Source organism: Mustela putorius, unplaced genomic scaffold, assembly GCF_011764305.1.
Source record: "Mustela putorius furo isolate JIRA1106 unplaced genomic scaffold, ASM1176430v1.1 tig00000460_pilon_pilon_pilon, whole genome shotgun sequence".
NCBI classification, from domain to species: domain Eukaryota; kingdom Metazoa; phylum Chordata; class Mammalia; order Carnivora; family Mustelidae; genus Mustela; species Mustela putorius.
The window spans coordinates 9,158,816-9,177,273 of NW_025421389.1; the positions used below are offsets into that span (position 1 = coordinate 9,158,816).

The window sequence follows — 18,458 nt, forward strand, 5'->3', positions numbered from 1 at the left end:
GCTGATAGATCTAAAGTTAGAAGTTCTGAAAAGGAAGAAATAAGAATAATTCTTAAGTCTTGTGCTTGAGCAAGATGTTTAAAAGAGTGCCATCAAGTGATTTAGAGAAGATGGAGGGAAGAACAGCTTCCCCATGGGGCACAAGGTGGTGGAAAATGAGCTCCATTTTGGACATAGCAAATGGCAGATGTCATCTATTCTAAGACACACAATTAGCTTATATACTACTTAGAAAGGAAAAATAAGACAAAACACTTTCAACTGGTCATACCGGCTTCTATGGATTTGAAGTCTTTTTGTATTGCAAAAGGCTTGGCAATTTTTTCTGCTTTAAGGTAAAGTGTGATAGACAACCTTATTTATGTATCTCAAAAACAAGGTTGTCAACTGCGGGCATCCTTTTCTATCTTATGTTCTATAAAGCACTTGACTGTCATGGTCATTCTTCCATAGACAAATATGTACTTCTCTACTCTCAAATTTGCACCTTCCTATTCTATTTCCATACATTTTTGTACACAAAATAATTTTTACTTCAATGTTGAAGCATTATGTGATTCAAAGAATCATTTCTTGAAGATACTTTAAATGGCAATTAAACTAACTCCTGTTGTACAATGAATAGCACTCCAGGAAGTGAAGAGAATGGGAGCAAGTTTGTGTCTTTGTGAGCAGTAGTGACTATACCTCTTCACTTGGCAGACTGAGGTTATAAGATGCTATTGAATATCAGATGCATCTTAATTTCAGAGATATAAAAATGTGCAGAAATATGAGCAATTGAATGAATGAAATGACATAATAAGTTTGAAATATCTTAATAAATCTGGAGTCCATGAGGGAGGTTTTGACTGGAGATACGAATTTGGCAGTCATCAGTAGATAGAGGTATTGGAAACCCTAATACTAGATGAGATCCAAAAAATGGACAGACACAAAAATTATCTGAGCACCAAGCCCTTGACACCCCAGGATACAGAGTTCAGGCAAAGGTGCAGTCAGCAAAAGAGACAGGAAAGGGATATTTAGTGAGGTAAGAAGAAAACCAGGAGAGGGTGATGCCAGGGAAGCCAAGAAGAATATTCTCAAAAGGAAAGAAAGGGTCACCTCTGTCAAGTGCAGCTGAGAGGTAGACTAAAGATCAGAAATTGACCACTGTATTTGGCAATATAAATGTTGCCCATAACTTCAACAAGGACAGTTTTAGTGGAGTGGTATGGACCAATGCCAGACAGGAGAGATGAAGAGAGAGTAACAGGAGAAAAAATACAGATGGTAAAGTAAAGATCATTCTTCTGAGAAGCTTTACTGGGAAGGGGAGCATAAAAATATGGCTGAAGCTAAGGGAAATATGAAGCCAAGAGAAGTTGTTGATGTTTTAGCTGTTTTAAACGTGGGAGATACTAGAGCAGGTGTGTGTGGATGGAAATGATTCAGTGGAGAGGAAAGAAGTAATGATGTAAAAGAAAGAGAAAGAGAATTATAGGATTGAAATCCTTGAGGGAGGAAGGAAGCCACCCAGAGCATAGGTGGAGAAGCTAAACTCGAAATGGAACAGGGTATTTTGTTTCTATTATAATAGGACTAAAGTATGGTTTTAGCAATAAGAGGCAGGTATATTGGAAGATTTGGTATCTTAAAGATGAGTTAGTACCTGAATGCTTCTATTTCCTCAATGAAATATGAGTCATCCACCCCAAATGGGAGCAAGAGGATTTTTGGAAGACTATAAACATATTGAAGAAAGGAGTGGAAGTACCAATCAGATGCCTGAAGAAAGAAAAGCCAATCTCCCAGGAATGTATAGTAGGACTCGTGGGCATAAGTAAATAATTTAAATTTAAAATGGCCTCAAATCACATTGTTCTTTCCCAGCAAGGTTCAGCTTCACAAGTCCAGGATCAGAGAAAGTAGACAGGTGGTTTCAGCTCGGCGTGAGGATTTGACAGGGAAACACAACAGAAAGAAAGAGAACCAAAGAGTTGAGGGTGTTTGCCAAGAGTTCTTATGGGGACAAAACATCTATAGTAAGGAAGGAAGGAAATGAGCACAGGAGAGGTTAAAGCCTATGGGGTATGTGATTTAGGGAATGTGCTGTAACCTTTGGGACAAGGTGGGGGAAAGACTGTCCTTGGTGAGTAATGGAGGGTGTTGTAATTTTACATGGAAGAGACAAAGACAAGCTCCAGAAAGAAGGAGGTGAGTGCATTTGAGATCAGAATATTAGCGGTGTCTCTTCCTAGAGAGTAACAACAGTCCAGGAGGCCTAAAGTTCCCAGTGTGTGGATGAAGTGTGAGCGGTTGGTTGGCTTTTCCTTTTATGCCATCTAAGCTTTTCCTACTGCAAGTAAATTAGGTTTCACATTTTCTAGTCCCCAAAGCCTAATGAAGAGCAGCTGCTTGTCATCCACATGGAGAATCCTTTATTTTAATTGTGAACTTGTATTAAGTCACCCTTTAAATTTCTTTATCCTGCTGAACAACCCCATTTCCTGTGACAGTCCTCGTAGACCCGGTGATATGGCCCTTTGATCATTTCCATTGAGTTCCTCTGGAGTACTATAGAAGATGCCATAAAACTTTAATAAGGGTCCTAATAAAGGTTCAATAGTACCAGTATGACTCCAGGATATCCCATTGCATCTATCTTCTTTTTTTTTTAACCCTGGATTATATGCTGTGTTTTAATGATTACTTTCAGATAACTAGTATTTTCTTATAGTTTAACTTCAATTCTTGTTTGTTTCAGAAAATCCTTTGATCCTGTATAAGTAGACACTTATATCTAGAGTCAAATATAAGTGTCTCATGCTTCCTTTCTACAATTCCCATGAATGAGGCCCATCTTGTATGGGTATTCATGTAACTCCTTTCTTTCTCATAGTTTCTCATCTCTTGACCTTTCTCTGAAGATCTCTCTTACCAAACTCCTTTTGGCCAATAGGTAAGCAGGAGCCTCTAAAACTTGGTTCTGTTTTCTCTATGAACTAACTACCTTTCTTTGGGGAGAGAATGAATTGTCTCTATTGATCATTCTCTTCCAAATACCTCAGTACAAGGTACTGAATCCTGGAGATGCCCTGTATATGGAACTGAGAAATGTAACAGATATCACAGTAATTGCTAAACGCAAATCCAATATCTGATCATTGTAGTTATGATATGACATGCAATTTTCATGGTGTTGCATCCATAACATTATTTATGGAATATAATCTATTCTTAGGCCCTGTGAAGCCACATTCTCCCATCCATATATATCAATGAAGATCCTTTACCCATTTCCTGCCGGCTCCGTTTCCAAAGTTGGCACTAAGTCCAGAAACCATCTGAGAAGGGCTCTCAGCTCACAGGCACACTATCCACAGTAGCAAGGTGACTTCTGCCAAGACTTTGATGACTAAGAAAAGCAAGCTAACATCTATCTCCATCAGCTGCAACTAAGATATCAAGCAGTGGCCACCAGTCACAGTTTAGCTTCTCTTTTGGTGAAACTTTAGGTTTAAATTTATATACATATAGGGGTGCCTGGGTCGTGCAGTCAATTAAGTGTCTGCCTTTGACTCATTTCATGACCCCAGGGTCCTGGGATGGAGCCTCCATCAGGCTCCCTGCTCATGGGAAGCCTGCTTCTCCCTCTCCTCCCCACTCATGCTCTCTCTCACTTTCTCTCTCTCTCTAATAAATAAATAAAATCTTTAAAAAATAAATTTATATATATAAATATGGTCAGAATCAAGTGGTGATGAAGATAATTATGGGAAAATGAAAAAGATGATGATGAAATATAGAGGAAGGAAATTCTTTCCGTTTACCATTTCTACTAATTGCCTCACTTAAAGCATCTTTCTGAATGCCCAGTTTCCTCAGGGAAGACACACATTGGTAAGCACTAAGGACATCCAATGGAACATGGAGAAGGAAGTAGTGGCTACTGAGACATCTAAACATTAGATATTAAAATATAGTGTCTCTCTATATTGAATACCTAATATCAAGCACCACCATATATCCATTTATCTTTGTAGCACCACAAAGGCTTAAGTGTTATAGCTGATTAAATAAGGTTAAATAGCTCATAGCCAGCAGAGGACACATCAGATATTTGAACCCTTGTCTACTTGTTATTAAAACCCATGTTTTAACCAAAGGGAAACAATTGAAAGAGAAATCCCAATATTCTTTCCTGGGCTAAAGAGTGTAACAAACACACTGTCTCAAATACTACAGATACTTTGATGGGATTTGGGCTTTCGGTGGGAATAGGTAAAGCTACATGATGTGGGAGTTTATTCTTTGTGTGGCCTGGGGATGATTTATAAGGCCTCTAGGATTTTGTTTGTTAATTAAAAGTTTTTCTGATCACTAAATATTTTGGGCTTTTGGGATTTTAAGGGTTTTAACATCTATCTATCATCTGTCCTCTCTTTCTTGCTCTCACTCCCTGCCACTTCCCCAGTCTTCCTCTCTCTGTCTCTAAGCTCCTGTCTGTTTCTACATGGGCCTCATTTTTGTTTTTTTAATTCTATCTCAATGTGAGAGAAGTGACTATGGTTGAAGAGGTTTAGTAACAGATTTTAGAAACTTAAAAGGCCCAGGGCTAGACCCAGAGAGAGGAAGAAGAAAACTAGTTTTACTCCAACCTCAAGGGAGAGAAATTAAATAATAAGGAACACATGTCCTAGATTTTCTAAAATATGCCTCACTTTAAATCTTATAGTCCATCATCCCCATAAACACACCTGCACTTCTCGGAACTTTGGGGCCAACTAATAGTTCAGCACATGGGGTTTTTCTGGGAACAGATAACCTCAGACTTCCTTCTCTGGCATCTCTCCCAGGTCACCAGATTTTAAAAAAAGGAGGGGAGCAAAAATGTATTCTGTGTCCACAATGTATGGGTACTTTTATGTATATACTGGCATTTAATCATCAAGATCATCTCATAGATGACAAAACTAAAGCTGAGAGAGAATAAACAAATTGCTCAAGGTCAGATAATAAGTGGTAGAATTGGGATTCAAACCAAGGTTCCCCAAGCTCTGTGATTTTGGTTAACACTACAAGATCTAGAACAGAGACACTGTCTAAGGATAAAGATTGTGCATCTGGAAGGAGCTCCTCTGGTGCTTTATACTTCGGAAATGGCATATAGTCTTTAGCATAAAGAGATAGTACCCTGACATGAAGCCTCAGGAAAGCTAGTAGAAACAGAAACTGAATTACCATAGCTTTAGGATAGCTGGTAAACCTGAAGAAAGATTGAATAAAAGGGACAAGTGATATCCTAATCATCTACTCATTACAGCTTTCTTATTCTACAATACTCTAAGTTTGTTGGTTCCCTTTGCAGCTTCCCTGTGATAACTGGGGGAAGGGAAGGTCATGATGGTTATATGCCTTTCTCCCTTTCACTATAATGTGCTACCAACTGGTGATGAGTAGTATTAAGGTGATTCTATCCCATAGAGGTAATAGGATCAGTCTTATCCTATTTGAATATTGGCAAATTTGGTTGTTGAATATTGGCAAATTTCAAAGCCCAATTTAACACTGTAATCATGATCATGCATAGAATTTTTCCTAATCATGGCAGAGCACAGAGCCACCCATCCATTTCTATGCAGCAGGAAGAGCCATCCCAGTGACTCTGGAGAGCCAGATAGATGGTAAAGAACAGGGTCCCAAAAGTCCTACATTCTCCCTCACCTATAACTGACTTGTGAATAAGTGGTTAGGATAAGAATAGGAGCTGAACGCATAAGGAGCACAACCTGCCTCATCATACTTCTCAAATCTCAGGGGAACACTCTGTGAAGGAGGTGGTATGTGCCTAGTGTAAGAAACAGGCTTGGTGGCTATGCTTCCAACGCTTGAATCCCATCTTACCACCAGCTTCTGTGTGAGCTGAACCCCATTTCTCCTGTCTGTAAAATTATGATAAATGTAGCACCCACTTCATAGAAACATTGTAAAAATTAACAGAAATAATACATGCATAGCAATTAGGATTATACCTGGTAGCTAGTGGGCAGTCAATTTAAACTATTGTTATTACAGGAGACTATTCCTTTGGGTTGTAAAGCCTTCAAGCCTTTACATAAAACTTACTACAAGTCTGTTCCAGCTCTCAGTATTCAGAAGGGTCACCCGATCTCTCTTGTGCCACTTGGATATCCCTATAAATTAAAGGGAAGATCCAAAGGGAGATAACTGTGGGTTCCCAGAGGTTCTAGCTGGGAAAAAACTAAAGGTGCCTTCCTTTTAAAGTACAATGGACCGTAGTTTGCAGTGGGATATGAAGAGGGAGGCAAGGGTTTTAATAGAAGTCTGGGATCCATATACATATCGAGCACTGTGGGCAGATGCAGTAGATATTTCTCAACATATACCACTCACATTATTTCTAAATACATATAGATGCTACTGTATTTAACTGCACACACACTGTTTATGTTACATAATTTATGATGACTTTTACTGTTTTTTTCCTTAATTATTGCACATAAAAAAATCAAATTAATTTTATGTTGTCACCCAACACATTTTTCAAGCCCTTTTACTTAGAAATATAGAAGACCATCATATAATGAAAGAAGTACAAAATCAGGGGAGGAGAGACCAGACTTCTGTCAGAGTGCTGCTTTTCTAACTCACCTTGGGGTCTGGAGTCTCTTTACTTCTCTAGGCCTCAGTTTCCCCTGAGTCAAGAGGTTTTATGGTAATATTATTTCTAGTGGCCTGGTCTAAGGAAACAATCATAAAACTGGAATGAGGCTATATTCATGATGATGTTCACTAAAACATTATTTATACCAGCCAAAAATTAGAACAACATAAATGTCCAAACATAGGGTAATGGTATTGTACATCTACTTGATGTAAAGTAATGAAACCAATTAAAATTATGTTCACTAATACTATGTAACAGCATGGAAAATTGCTTCTGATCTATTCTTAAAAGAAAAAATGAGATATAAATGATATGATTATAACTATATAATAAAAACCATGGCAGAGAATAAGAAAAAAATTGGAAGAAATACATTAAATGAAATTGTGCATGAGTGACTCTAAATCTTTTAAAACTACTTTTGTGTGGTGTCCAAATTATATTTAATAAGGATACATTACTTAAACAAAACAAAATACATCAATAATAATCAGCTGAGAAAGTTGGGGTAAATGTTTCTAAGGCCCCTTCATTTCTAAAATCCAGCAGCAGTCTTTGAGATTTAAAGGCATAATAGATTTGTGGAAGCCGTTTCGAAGGCATCCAGCCCCACGCAATTATAATGCCCTATTATTATTAACTCGCACCAAGAAAGAACTAACACAAATCCATTACAAAAGCAAAGTAGGGAAATGAGAAAGAGGCAGATGACACAGTATTCCACTCTCTGTGAAAGCTCTTTTTGGTTGGAATATTCTTGACGCAACCTTTGGAAGAATGAATTTTACACAGCTTTCTGCCATGCAGCCCTCTTTGCCCTTTGTGCTGACATAATTGTCAAGCTGGTTTTATTGCATTCTCAAGTGATGGGCAGAACAGATGGCCAAAGCCCAGCCTGGGGACTGGTGTCTGCTTAGAGTGTCAGTGATGTTTTGCAGGGAAGGGGGAGAGAGGTATGGCTGGCCCTGTAAGGAATAGGGGCTGGGACCACACAGGTAGGGAGACTAAAAATGAAACAGGGCGCTGGCTGGCTTCCATGTAGGAAACCACATAGAAGCTCATTTATATGTCGCAGCGCCAGTGTGAATGGAGGCACAATGGGGAATCAACCTAGGAAAGTAGATTTTTAGCCTGAATCATAGGTCACTGGTTATAATCTCCACCAGAACAGGAACAGCTTAAAAAGTAGGTCTTTATTTCATGCAAGATGGTGTGTCACTTAGTATTTCCTCGTAGGAACTGGGGGAGTGGATTAAACAAGATGAATACTAAACAAACAAACAAACAAACAAAACCACTGGACTTAAATTGAAGAGCTCTGGATTCAACCTATGACCCTGCAATGTACATAAATCTCAGACTGGGCACTAACTCTTTAGGCCTCAGTTTACCTATCCATAAAATGAGGCTAACCCACTTTGGAAGAGTATTATAAAGGATTAAATGACATCATCTATGACGTGCCTGGTTCTTGGTAGGCCCTGAGGGTCATCTCAGTTTAACATGTGGATTTGAGACAGCCTTGAAAATAAGCTCAAGTCCATAACTCCAAATGTCTAGTACAAAAATGGGAAGTATCAAGAGAAATCAGGTGATTAGTCAAAAATGAATTAAATGTGCACTTTCTATTTTCCTCATCTATTTGTGTTTGCTTTTGTTAGAGTTCTAAGCTCGGGGGCATGGTGTTTGACAATACAAGAATTTAAGAGCACAGCTGGTGGAAGGGACCTGAGTCACTGGCAGGGCCCTTTGGGCAGACTCATGAGTCAAACAATAAAATCACAATATCTAATAAGATCAAAGAGTCTTTAAAAAATACGAAATCCAAGGATAAAAGAAGTGAGGCTTAGAGACGTGAAGTGATTTGCGCAGAGTCATACAGCTAATAGGTAACAGAGTAGATACTCACATCTAGATTCCCCTATTCCCAGTTTAACATTCTTTCTATGACATGTTTTGGATGATTCAAAATACATTTTTCTGGCTCGAGAACTATGATATGAATGTAACAGTATTCTAGGTTGGAAAGTATCCATACTCTCCAGTATGAATGAGGACAGGGGGCTGCTTCAGCAAGAGGTTGGGATATATATGCAGTGGGCAAGTAAAAGGCAAGAAGTGATATCGATCATGACTCCTTGCCTCGATGTTATCAGTTTTACAAGTTTAATATAACTGCAACTCCATTTAATCCTTGCAGATTTCACCTTACTAGTTGGGCAGGACAGATGTTTTAGAAATAAGGAAATATTATAAATAATTATTTATAATATTAAAATATTCTAAGACTATTTATTTCTAAATTCTTTATTTATTTTTATTGACGGCACAATGTTACATAAGCTTCCGGTGTCCGATATGGTGATTCCACAGCTCTCTACCCTGGGTTGTGCTCCCTACAAGCGTGGCAACCACCTGTCATCGTACAACACTATTACGATACCATAAACTATTCCCTGTGCTGTGCCCTTCATACCCATGATGTATTCAACTGTAACTGGAAGCCTGTGACTCCACTTTGTAGATGAGGAGGGAAGTTAAGCGTCCTGCCCAAAGTCTCATAGCCTCTTGTGCGATTGTGGGGAAAGTGGTGAGCATTCTTGCCATGAAGAAAGAGAATTCCTTCCATGACCTCTTTCAGCATGCTAATTCGGAGCCTATTCTCGAGTGTTTGAAGAATCACGTGGATGGTTTTCGGCGTGACTTACCTCTGGAGCTCCCTATGGTCTGCCACTTTAGGAGCTACAAAACCATGGCGTGACACTGGGTCAGTAACTCCGCTCAGGATGCTGCCGTGGCCCTGGGAGTCCAAAGATATCCGAGTGTGTGTATCTGCCTGGAACTTTAAGCCACTAGGCATTTTTTAAAAGAGAAATGCCGGCAACCAAAGAACAAACTGGGTTGACATCTGGTGGTGGGGATAGGGGGTGGAGGACAAAAGAACAGAGGAAATCAGCCGGGCTTTATCAACTCCACCATGCCTTTCCCCTGGCGGGCAGCAACTAGGTACCAGCCACTTGCCTCTTTACAGTTTTAACTAAAAGGAGCATTACAGAGGTGAATTAACATTTAAAAAGAATGTAAAAACTCAGAGCTGTTCTAATGATGATTAATGGAGAGCTATAAGGGGGCCATGACCTGCTAGTGTCATTAAATGGATTGGCAGGTTTCTGAGCATTAATTATAAATAGCCACAGGAGTTCTCCTGCTTCACAGAATGATGATAAATCCAAGTCTCTGAGAGAGAAGAAGAAAGGGAAGCAAAGAGGGGAAAAAAGTTTGCCTGTAAGTGTCTGCCTGTGTGTTGTGGGGAGGAGGAGAGAGTGGAGGGAATGAGATAAATGATAAATTAGACCCTGCCAGTCAATCACATTTTCTAAATGTTTTATGTCCCAAAAGCTATAAAAGCAATATTCCTTTCTGCCCTTATTGGAGCCATTTCTGTAGAGCAATCACATCAGTTTCCTTGGGGATTTCCACTGAAATGTGCTTTGCCTTTTCTTTTTATATTTACTCTCCAGCCTGTGACCAAGGGAGGGTCAGAGTCCGCATACAAATGGGTGGGAGAGACCCAGTGACCAGGCAAGGCAGGCTGAGTAAGAGGTGCTGGCTGGGGGCCCTGCCCCCCCCCCCACTGCCCAGGCAAACTCACAGAGAGCCCAGGTTTTTTCCATTCATCCTGAGAGGATCTCCGTGAACAGGCCAGTACCCTGATAGAGCAGACAGTGAGGACTCCGTACCAATTCTGCTGACTCAACAGACCATAAGCATCATGAAGGCAAGGATGGACTCGGGGCCTGCTTTATTCATCGCTGGAATCCAGACGGGTGCCGAGCATCCCGGGACTTCCAGACAGAGAAGCATAGTCAGCCTGCGTGCCTGGCCTGTGTCGGCTGAGAACGGGAGCTGGGCTGGGCCCATCTCCCCCGGCGCCCTCCCTTCCCATCTACCAGGGATAAGACTCCTCAGGCTTCAGTTTCTATTCCTGGTGAAGAGATGAAGACAGAGATGGGACAGGGAGGCAGAGATAGAATGAAAGAAAGAAGCCCCAAACTAGGATTTGGAATAATGGATACTCCGGACGATGTTATATTTTTTGTGTCGTTACTTTTCCGGGCTTTCGGCTGCAAGTCATTATTTCAGCTGATTGGAAAATGGTGTTGAAAGACCTGCTTCTCTGGTACAATTTTCCTCATATCCTATTAGTTGCAATACAATTACAGAGAATACATCAATTCCTGGCCTGCCCGCCGCTGCCGCCGGAGCCGCCTATTAAAAAGCGGCCTTATTAATGGAATTGTACATCTAGGATTAATCGGCTTGTGTTGGCCATTTACATTTCTCATTCCACAAGCACTTTTGTTTGCTTAATAGGCTGAAGGAGGTAGGAAATGACACAACAAAAGCCTCTCCCAATTGCCACGCGTATCACTGGTGGATTTAATATCCCCTCCTTCTTTTATCCTGAAGTGCTGCAGAGGGATAAGATCTGGCACGTGCCACTAGGGAAAAGCAAGGTGGCAGCGAAACAGCCATTGGTGGACAAGCAGGAAGGAAGGAGGGGCCAAGAGAGAGGCCTGCGCCAGAAGAAGGTCTTTGCATTTCCAGGAAGGAGCACAGGCTCCTGCTTTCCGCCTACTCTACTCTAGGAGGTTCACCTGGCAGGAGGTGGCACACTGGGGACAAAGCTCAGGAAAGCAGGATCCCACTGGCAGGGCTGGAGGAGCACAGGGAGCCAGTTGCCCAGCTTTCAGGGGAAGGGATGCACCCTCCCCTTTGCCGTGAGTGACTTCGGCAAGTTGTCCTTTATCTAGGCTGCTGTGTTTTTGTTAATCCTGGTCTGGCTCTCTGCCCCTATACACATTCCTCCATCATTTCCCTTTAGGGCTTAGGGAACAGACATAAGGCTAGTGGATTCTCCTCACTCTACTACCAGGCCAAGGCAAGCACAGTGTAACTTAAAGGGGAAGGGGAAGGGATGGGGGAAATCAGGTAGGTCCAGTTGGCTCCCGGTTTTTGTTTTTGTTTTTTTTTCTGTTGGTATGGGTAACTTAGAACTGACAGCTTGGGATTTCTCTTTGGAACTTAGGGAAGGAAAATGCAGAGCATCACGGCAGAATTCTTACGTTCACTGGATTCCAAAAGATGAACCACCAGGCAGCTGTCCGCAGCAGCAATCTGCCTAGGAAAGAGTGTGCCAGAGAGAAATGCCAGCCCATCTGAGTGATAATCCCCAACTGCAGGGGAGTGGTGGTGAAAGCAAGGTTGGAGGGAAGTGTGGAGGCTCCAGGCCCTTCCTTACCCGGGGTACCCTCTGAGGGTAGCATAATAGACCTTCAACTCCTCCCCCACACATGGGACTATAGGGAATTCACCAGGACATCAGAGAGGCTTGAACTCACCCCCCCACACCCCGCCCAGGGAAAACTGCTAAAAATAATAGAACTTAGACATTTTCATCAAACCTTATCTCCACAGAGTTCAGCTTTTCCTTTCCGGAACAGGATGGGGACGGGGAGGAAGGAAACGCAGGTTTTACCACTGGGTAGGCTTCGACATCAAGCCCCTGGGAGAGAGTCCAGGTTGTTGACAGATGGGGAGCAGATGTTCTCTCTCTAGACAGGAGCCACACCTCCCAGCCAGGGCCAGTGTCCACCAGACCATCATCTTCTCCTGTCCTCTCCTCAACCCGCTCCATGAGGCAATGCTTATGAAAGTTCATCCTTGCAACAGCCATGCTCTGTTGAATTTGCTCCTCCCTTGGTCTCTGGCTGGCTGGCTTCGCCCACCACCCAGGGAAGTCTGTGAGATCTCCAATGCTGGGCAGCTGAGGCTTATGAAGCCCAGAGCGCCTTGCCAGCCAGGGGCTCTGTGATTCAACAGAGGGCTCCAGCCTCAGGGAGGGCATAACCCCAGCAGCACGGTCCATGTATGTTGGAGCGATGTAATATAGTATGACTTTTCACTGTAATGGGATTTTTCTAGACCACTAAGAAAAAAAGACTCCATTAACCGCACTACAAAGGCCTCTACTTATTAGTATTTTAGAACAGTGGCAAAACATTTCGTGAATCTAATTATTGCTGACAAATATGAAAATTGAAATCAAAGTTAAATTTTCAGCTACAGTGCCTCATATACCAGCCTTCTCTGACTTCAACTACTGCACCAACACATTTATTCCTCCAATAGTTTCAGCAGAAGATTGGCTATTTTCCCTCTCCCCTAATACTGCTTGCCTGCTTCCCCCAGCCCCTCAGCCCTCCCTGGCTCAGACCCTATATATTTTGAAGCATTAAATCTGACATATTCATCTTGGTGGCCGGCACGAGCTAACTAACTTCATGTTTACTTGTCACAGATAGAGAAATGGGTTGAGCAGGGTGCTGGGGAGGCTGCTTGCCTCTCCCCACCCCCCACTCCCTCCGCCCCCAGTCCCCTAGCCTTCTTTTTTTTAATTTTTTTTTCAGATAAAAGTCATTTGACTGATTTCAAATTCCTCGTGATATCAGGACAGGAAAAAAAAAGGACTTGTCAACACCTTTCTTTCTTTTTCCCTATTAAGCATACTGTAAAAATCAATCCCTTTTGTCACTTCACTCTGCTTGCGAGAATGTTTAATGGATGTCAAGGGAGCTAATGATCGCTGGTAGAAAATTCATTTTAGATTTGCTATTTATAAAGTACTCAGTACTCAGGTGGGAAATTAACATGAGGCAAGGAGTCGGGTGGGGTGGGGGAGGGAGAGAAATATAGAACTGGGGCCCTGCCAGGCTGCCAGTTGCTTTGTGTGGGCGGCACGCGAGGCATTCTGGGGGCAGAGGCCACGTGTGTCAGAGATGCTGGGTGGGACAGGGCAAAGAGCATGGGCTCAGGAAACATCCAGACCCAGGGAAGTTGATCTTTCTGAACTAAAATTTTCTCAGCACTAAAATCATATCTATAGCACCTAGCTCACAAGGTTGTAGAAAGAATGAAATAAAATATTACCAGTGCATGGCACTGAGGACTAGTACATGTTTAATAAATGTTAAATCTCTCTCCCTGTAGCCCCATAGCCCTGGATGGGGATCAGGACAGGACGGGTCAGGACAGAATTGCTCTAGGATCTGGAACCAGCCGCGGGGGCTCTCACACAGGAGCCCACAGAAGGGGTGCCCCCCCACCCCGTATTTACAACATTCCTGTGATCAGATTAGCCAGTGGTTGTCAAACAGCAGTGAGCGTCAGAATCCTCTCCAGGGCTTCTCAATACACAGACTGCTAGGTCTCATTTCAGAGGTTCTGAAAGTCTGTAAGGCCTGGGGCGGGGCCCAAGAATCTCCTCCTGGTAAGTTCCCAGGTGATCCTGATGCTGCTGGCCTGGGACCACACCTGGGGAGCACAGAGGTGGGCATACAAACTCAGCTGTCTCCTGAAACAGTGTAGCCCCAACGTCCAACCAGCGCCTCGCAGACAGACAAGTCCTTCCCCGCCCCTGACTCAGCCACACTCCCTCAAAGCAGTATAGGACTCAGAAGTCTGAGGCAAATCACTGAGTGCTAGTTAATTCATTCCCCGATTTATGTCAGGGGCCAAGCAGGAGAGGCAAGTGCTGAGGTTAAGTTTCCGGCTTGCTGTGGTCTGTGGTCAAGCCTCAGTTTCCCCTCTCCATGGCTGGTGTCTCAAGTGTTCACATGGATCCGCTTTGTCCCATAATATGCCCTCAGTCGCACACGGAGCTCCAGGTCAGAAAGCCTCAGTCTACCCACACCCTTCTAATTTCTCCTTTTCCTTGCCCTTCTTTTGGATACTTCTCTGTTATATTTGGATTAACTGCAAATCTCCTTTGATTACTCACTCTCTGTTGAAACAGACAACCTGTTGCCACGTGTTTGATTACTGAATCCCAGGGGAGTTCCTATTTGTAATGCAGCCAGTTACAGTACACTTGGCATTACACACAGTCATTGAGCTGCTAATTCATTGTCTAAGAAGTTGCTTTTCAGTTTCTGATTTTTCAATAATAGGCTTCTCACGAAGCCCTTAAGCTTCGGAAATAGGCCAAAAACTGCTTTTCCAGTCATTTACATAAACACAAGCAGATCAGGAGGGGGAAAAAATGAAATAGTTTTACATGTAACTCCTGGGGCTCTGGAGCCTTCTTAGATAGCACGTCAAGGCTGCAGGTCTGCAAAAGCACCGGGGGAAGTATGCCGGCTCACAGAAAACCTGACACCAAGGCGAATGATAAATCCTGAAATTTCTCCTGACGCCTAGGCTGCCGCTTTGCCGGAGCTGGGTGGATATTCTGGGCACCAGCAAATTGTTCTGTCAGCAAGCCGCTCCCTCAGCTGCATCTTGTTAGGGAGTCTGTCACTCATTCCCCAGTCACAGCACCACAGTCCCACCTCTGAGGTGGTGTCCTGTCACCTGGGACAGGTAGGGAGGTGGTGTAGAAAACCCGCCCAGGAGCCAGAGCCCCAAGGGGAGCTCCATCTCCCTGAAGCTTGCTCCACATTTCAGCTGTGGGAGATGTGGATTCAGGGCCTGGCTCTTCCATGGGTGTTCTGTTACTTCAAGAGGAAGGAACTTTCCGGTGTGGGGGCCACTTTCAACCACCACCTTGTTTCTATCTCTCCTCTCTCAATCTCTCCCTCCCTTTTTTCAAATGTAGATTTTACAAATAACCCAGTGAGCCAGAAAGAACAGCCATTCTTTTTCTTCCCAGACAAATAATTTTCCTCTTCATTAAAGAGTAAAGAAAAAGACTACTATAACTTCTACCTTTAAAACACCGAATTCTGACCAGGCTGTTTTCCTTGCACACATAGCCCTTAAGGGACAAAAAGGAAGGTGCCAGATAAAAACAGAAAAGAAACAAGATGCCCAGTTAAATTTGAAATTCAGATCAATAGCAAATATTTTTTTTTGTATAAGTATGTGCTATGCATAATAAAAAAATTACTTGTTGCTTATCTGGAATTCAAATTTATTGGGCGTCCTGAATTTTTGTTTGCTAAACCTGGCAATCCTAGCAAAAGGGAATATTCAATTACTTAGTTTAGATAGTTTCATAGCTTACATACCACTAAGCTTGCTTTGTCCTGATTTTTTTTTTCCCCTTGAGGTGGCTATATTCAAGAGAAACTGAGACCCCCCGCTATGAGGGCAGAGAGGTAACTATACCCACTCCCAATGCAAGGACACACCCAGATCCCAAACTGGGAGTGGCCCTTCCAGTCAGAGATCCCTCCATATGTGTTCACCATTTCTCTAAGTCCGTGGTTCCTCAAATTTAGCATCAATCACCTGAAGGGCTTATTAAAATGCACACGGCTATGTTTCAGAAAGCCCCAGACTTTCGGATTCAAAGACCACACTTGGACAACCACAGATCTAAGGACATTGTGTAGAAACAAAACCCTTCCTCTTCCCCATGGGCAGACAAGGAACTATGGAAACTGCCATGAGGGGTCTCCTTGAAGGCTCAGTGTAGAAATGGTGGAATAGAATAGGTTTCAAATATCTTTGTCCTCCTTTTCAGCCTTTTAAATTCTTTTCCTGGCTTTATTTATTCCATCATTCCATCTTAAACATTAAAACAAGTTAGGACAGTGGGCTAATCCTGCAGGAAGGACATCCCTGACAAAGAGCAGTGTGTGCAAAGGCACTGTGCTGAGGCAGGGTATTTGTGTCCAGGGTCAGTGTCTGGGGTCAGTGGGGCAAAACACCAGAAGCAGAAGGATGCCAGAAGACAGAGCAAGAAAGAGGCTGAGACAAAAATAGAGAAGGGACTTCTATGCCAAGTTAAGGAACTTGTGCTATTGTCTTGAAAGCCAGCTATATGGAGTTAATGGATATTTTAAGAAATGACTGAGGTGACAAAATTTGATTTTTTTTTAGCAAGATAATTAATTATTAGCAAGAGAAAAGATGGACTCACCTGAGGAGAAAACTGGTAGCAGGGAACTATTTAGAGGCATCATTAGTTCAGCAAGACATGGCTGGAGCTTGAACTGAGATAGGATCCCCACGGAGGAGAGGAGGGACACATAGATACAGGGGGTCACTCAGAGGCAGACCTGAATTGAGCTGGTGAATCCTGAAATAGGAGCAAGAGGGGTGGGGGAGGGTAGAGGGGGAAGTACAGTCCCCAGGTTTCACAAGCATAATTCAGTGAAACGTGGAAGCTGCATTCCAAGGAAGTTTACATATCCTATTTTACAGATGAAGAAAGCAAAGGCTCTGGAGGGAAAAAAAAAAAAGCAAAAAAACCTCAATTCCCAAAAGTCACAGTTAATGACAGGGCTGGGATGTGACGGATGTGCCATCAAGAAATATGGTCTATGTGGACATGCTCTGCAAACCATAAATATAAAACTGTGTCTGGTATAATTCCTTCAAGAGTCAACTAAAGAAAAAAGTTGGAGGTGAGCCCATGTTTAAGAGATAGTCTGCTACCATCTTCTAAATGGTAGGACCAGAACCATAAAAAGAGATGAAAAAATCAGGTAGGAATGGATGAGATTGTATCTTAACATCCAGAGAGAAGAGAATGTCATGAGGACAGGAGGGAGATTCTGTGCAACTCCGTGTCTACAGTCAGCCCTTTTGCCCATTACACAAGTCACTGTTTTAGTCCTTTTCTGCTTTCTGGAAAACACACCCTACAGGTTTACGGACGCCTTTGTGAACATGAACACACGTGTGCAAACACACATCTTCCCCAAATGACACTCAGAGAAAACCACAGCCATTGAGTGCAGACTCCTTCACCTTCCCGCAACCAAGCTGTAAGGGTTACCTGAATCCAAACTGTATGAGGACAGCAGATTCACTCTCTTTTTTCATTTTTCTTTACCAGAGTAAGCTATGTAGCGTAAAATTTATCACTTTAACCATTTTAAATGTGCAGTTCACTGGCATTAAGTACATCCAAACTGTTCAGCATCCATCTCCAGAACTTTTCATTATCCCAAAGAGAAACTTTACCCACTAAACAATAACTACCCATTTCTTCCTCCTGTCAGTTGCTGGAAACTTCTATTTTCTGTCTGGATGAATTTGCCTTCTAGCTACCTCATATGAGTGGAATCATACAATATTTGCCCTTTCATGTCTGACTTCTTTCACTTAAGATCATGTTTTCAAGGTTCATCCATGTAGTAGCACATGTCAGAAATTTATTATTTTCATTAAGGCTGGATAATTCTTGATTGTATGTATGCACCATATTTCATTTATCCATTCATCTCCTGAGTGACACTTGGGTTGTGTCCACCTTTTGGCTATTGTGAATAATGCTACTGTAAACATGGCTGTACAAATATCTGATTCTCTGCTTTCAAATTTTTGGGTTTTGGGGTATATAGCTAGAAGTGGAATTACTGGATCATATGATAATTCCATTCGTAATTTTGGGGGAACCACCAAACCCTTTCTCACAATGATTGCACCACTTTACTTGCCCACCAGCAATGTACAGGAGGGTTCCAATTCAACTTCTCTATATCTTCGTCAACATTTGTTATTTTCCTTTTTGAGTTTTTTTTTTTTTTTTTTTTTTTAACAATAGCCATCCTAATGGGTATAAAGTCATATCTCACTGTGATTTTCATTTACATTTCCCTAATGACTAGAAATGTTGAAAGCCCATGGTTAGATGCCACAAAGTAGGTGGTGACACCTTAACCGTATGTGCATTGTATGGCTTGAGGGCTTCTTCCACCCTTGTCAAGTGGAGATCTAACATTCCCTCCTGTCATACCACATGCTAATTGCCTCCTAAAACTCATCCTCCTTT

The 18,458-nt window shown here is 42.3% G+C and overlaps 1 protein-coding gene and 1 non-coding gene across 3 annotated transcripts in view; both read right to left on the reverse strand.

Moving 5' to 3' along the window:
- NTM (neurotrimin) overlaps nt 1-18,458 on the reverse strand; it is a 948,645-nt gene that overhangs the window by 915,679 nt on the left and 14,508 nt on the right. The window lies entirely within an intron of this gene.
- On the reverse strand, nt 18,302-18,427 carry LOC123392224. The gene has a single exon (XR_006606925.1). It is a non-coding gene; the product is annotated as a U6atac minor spliceosomal RNA (small nuclear RNA).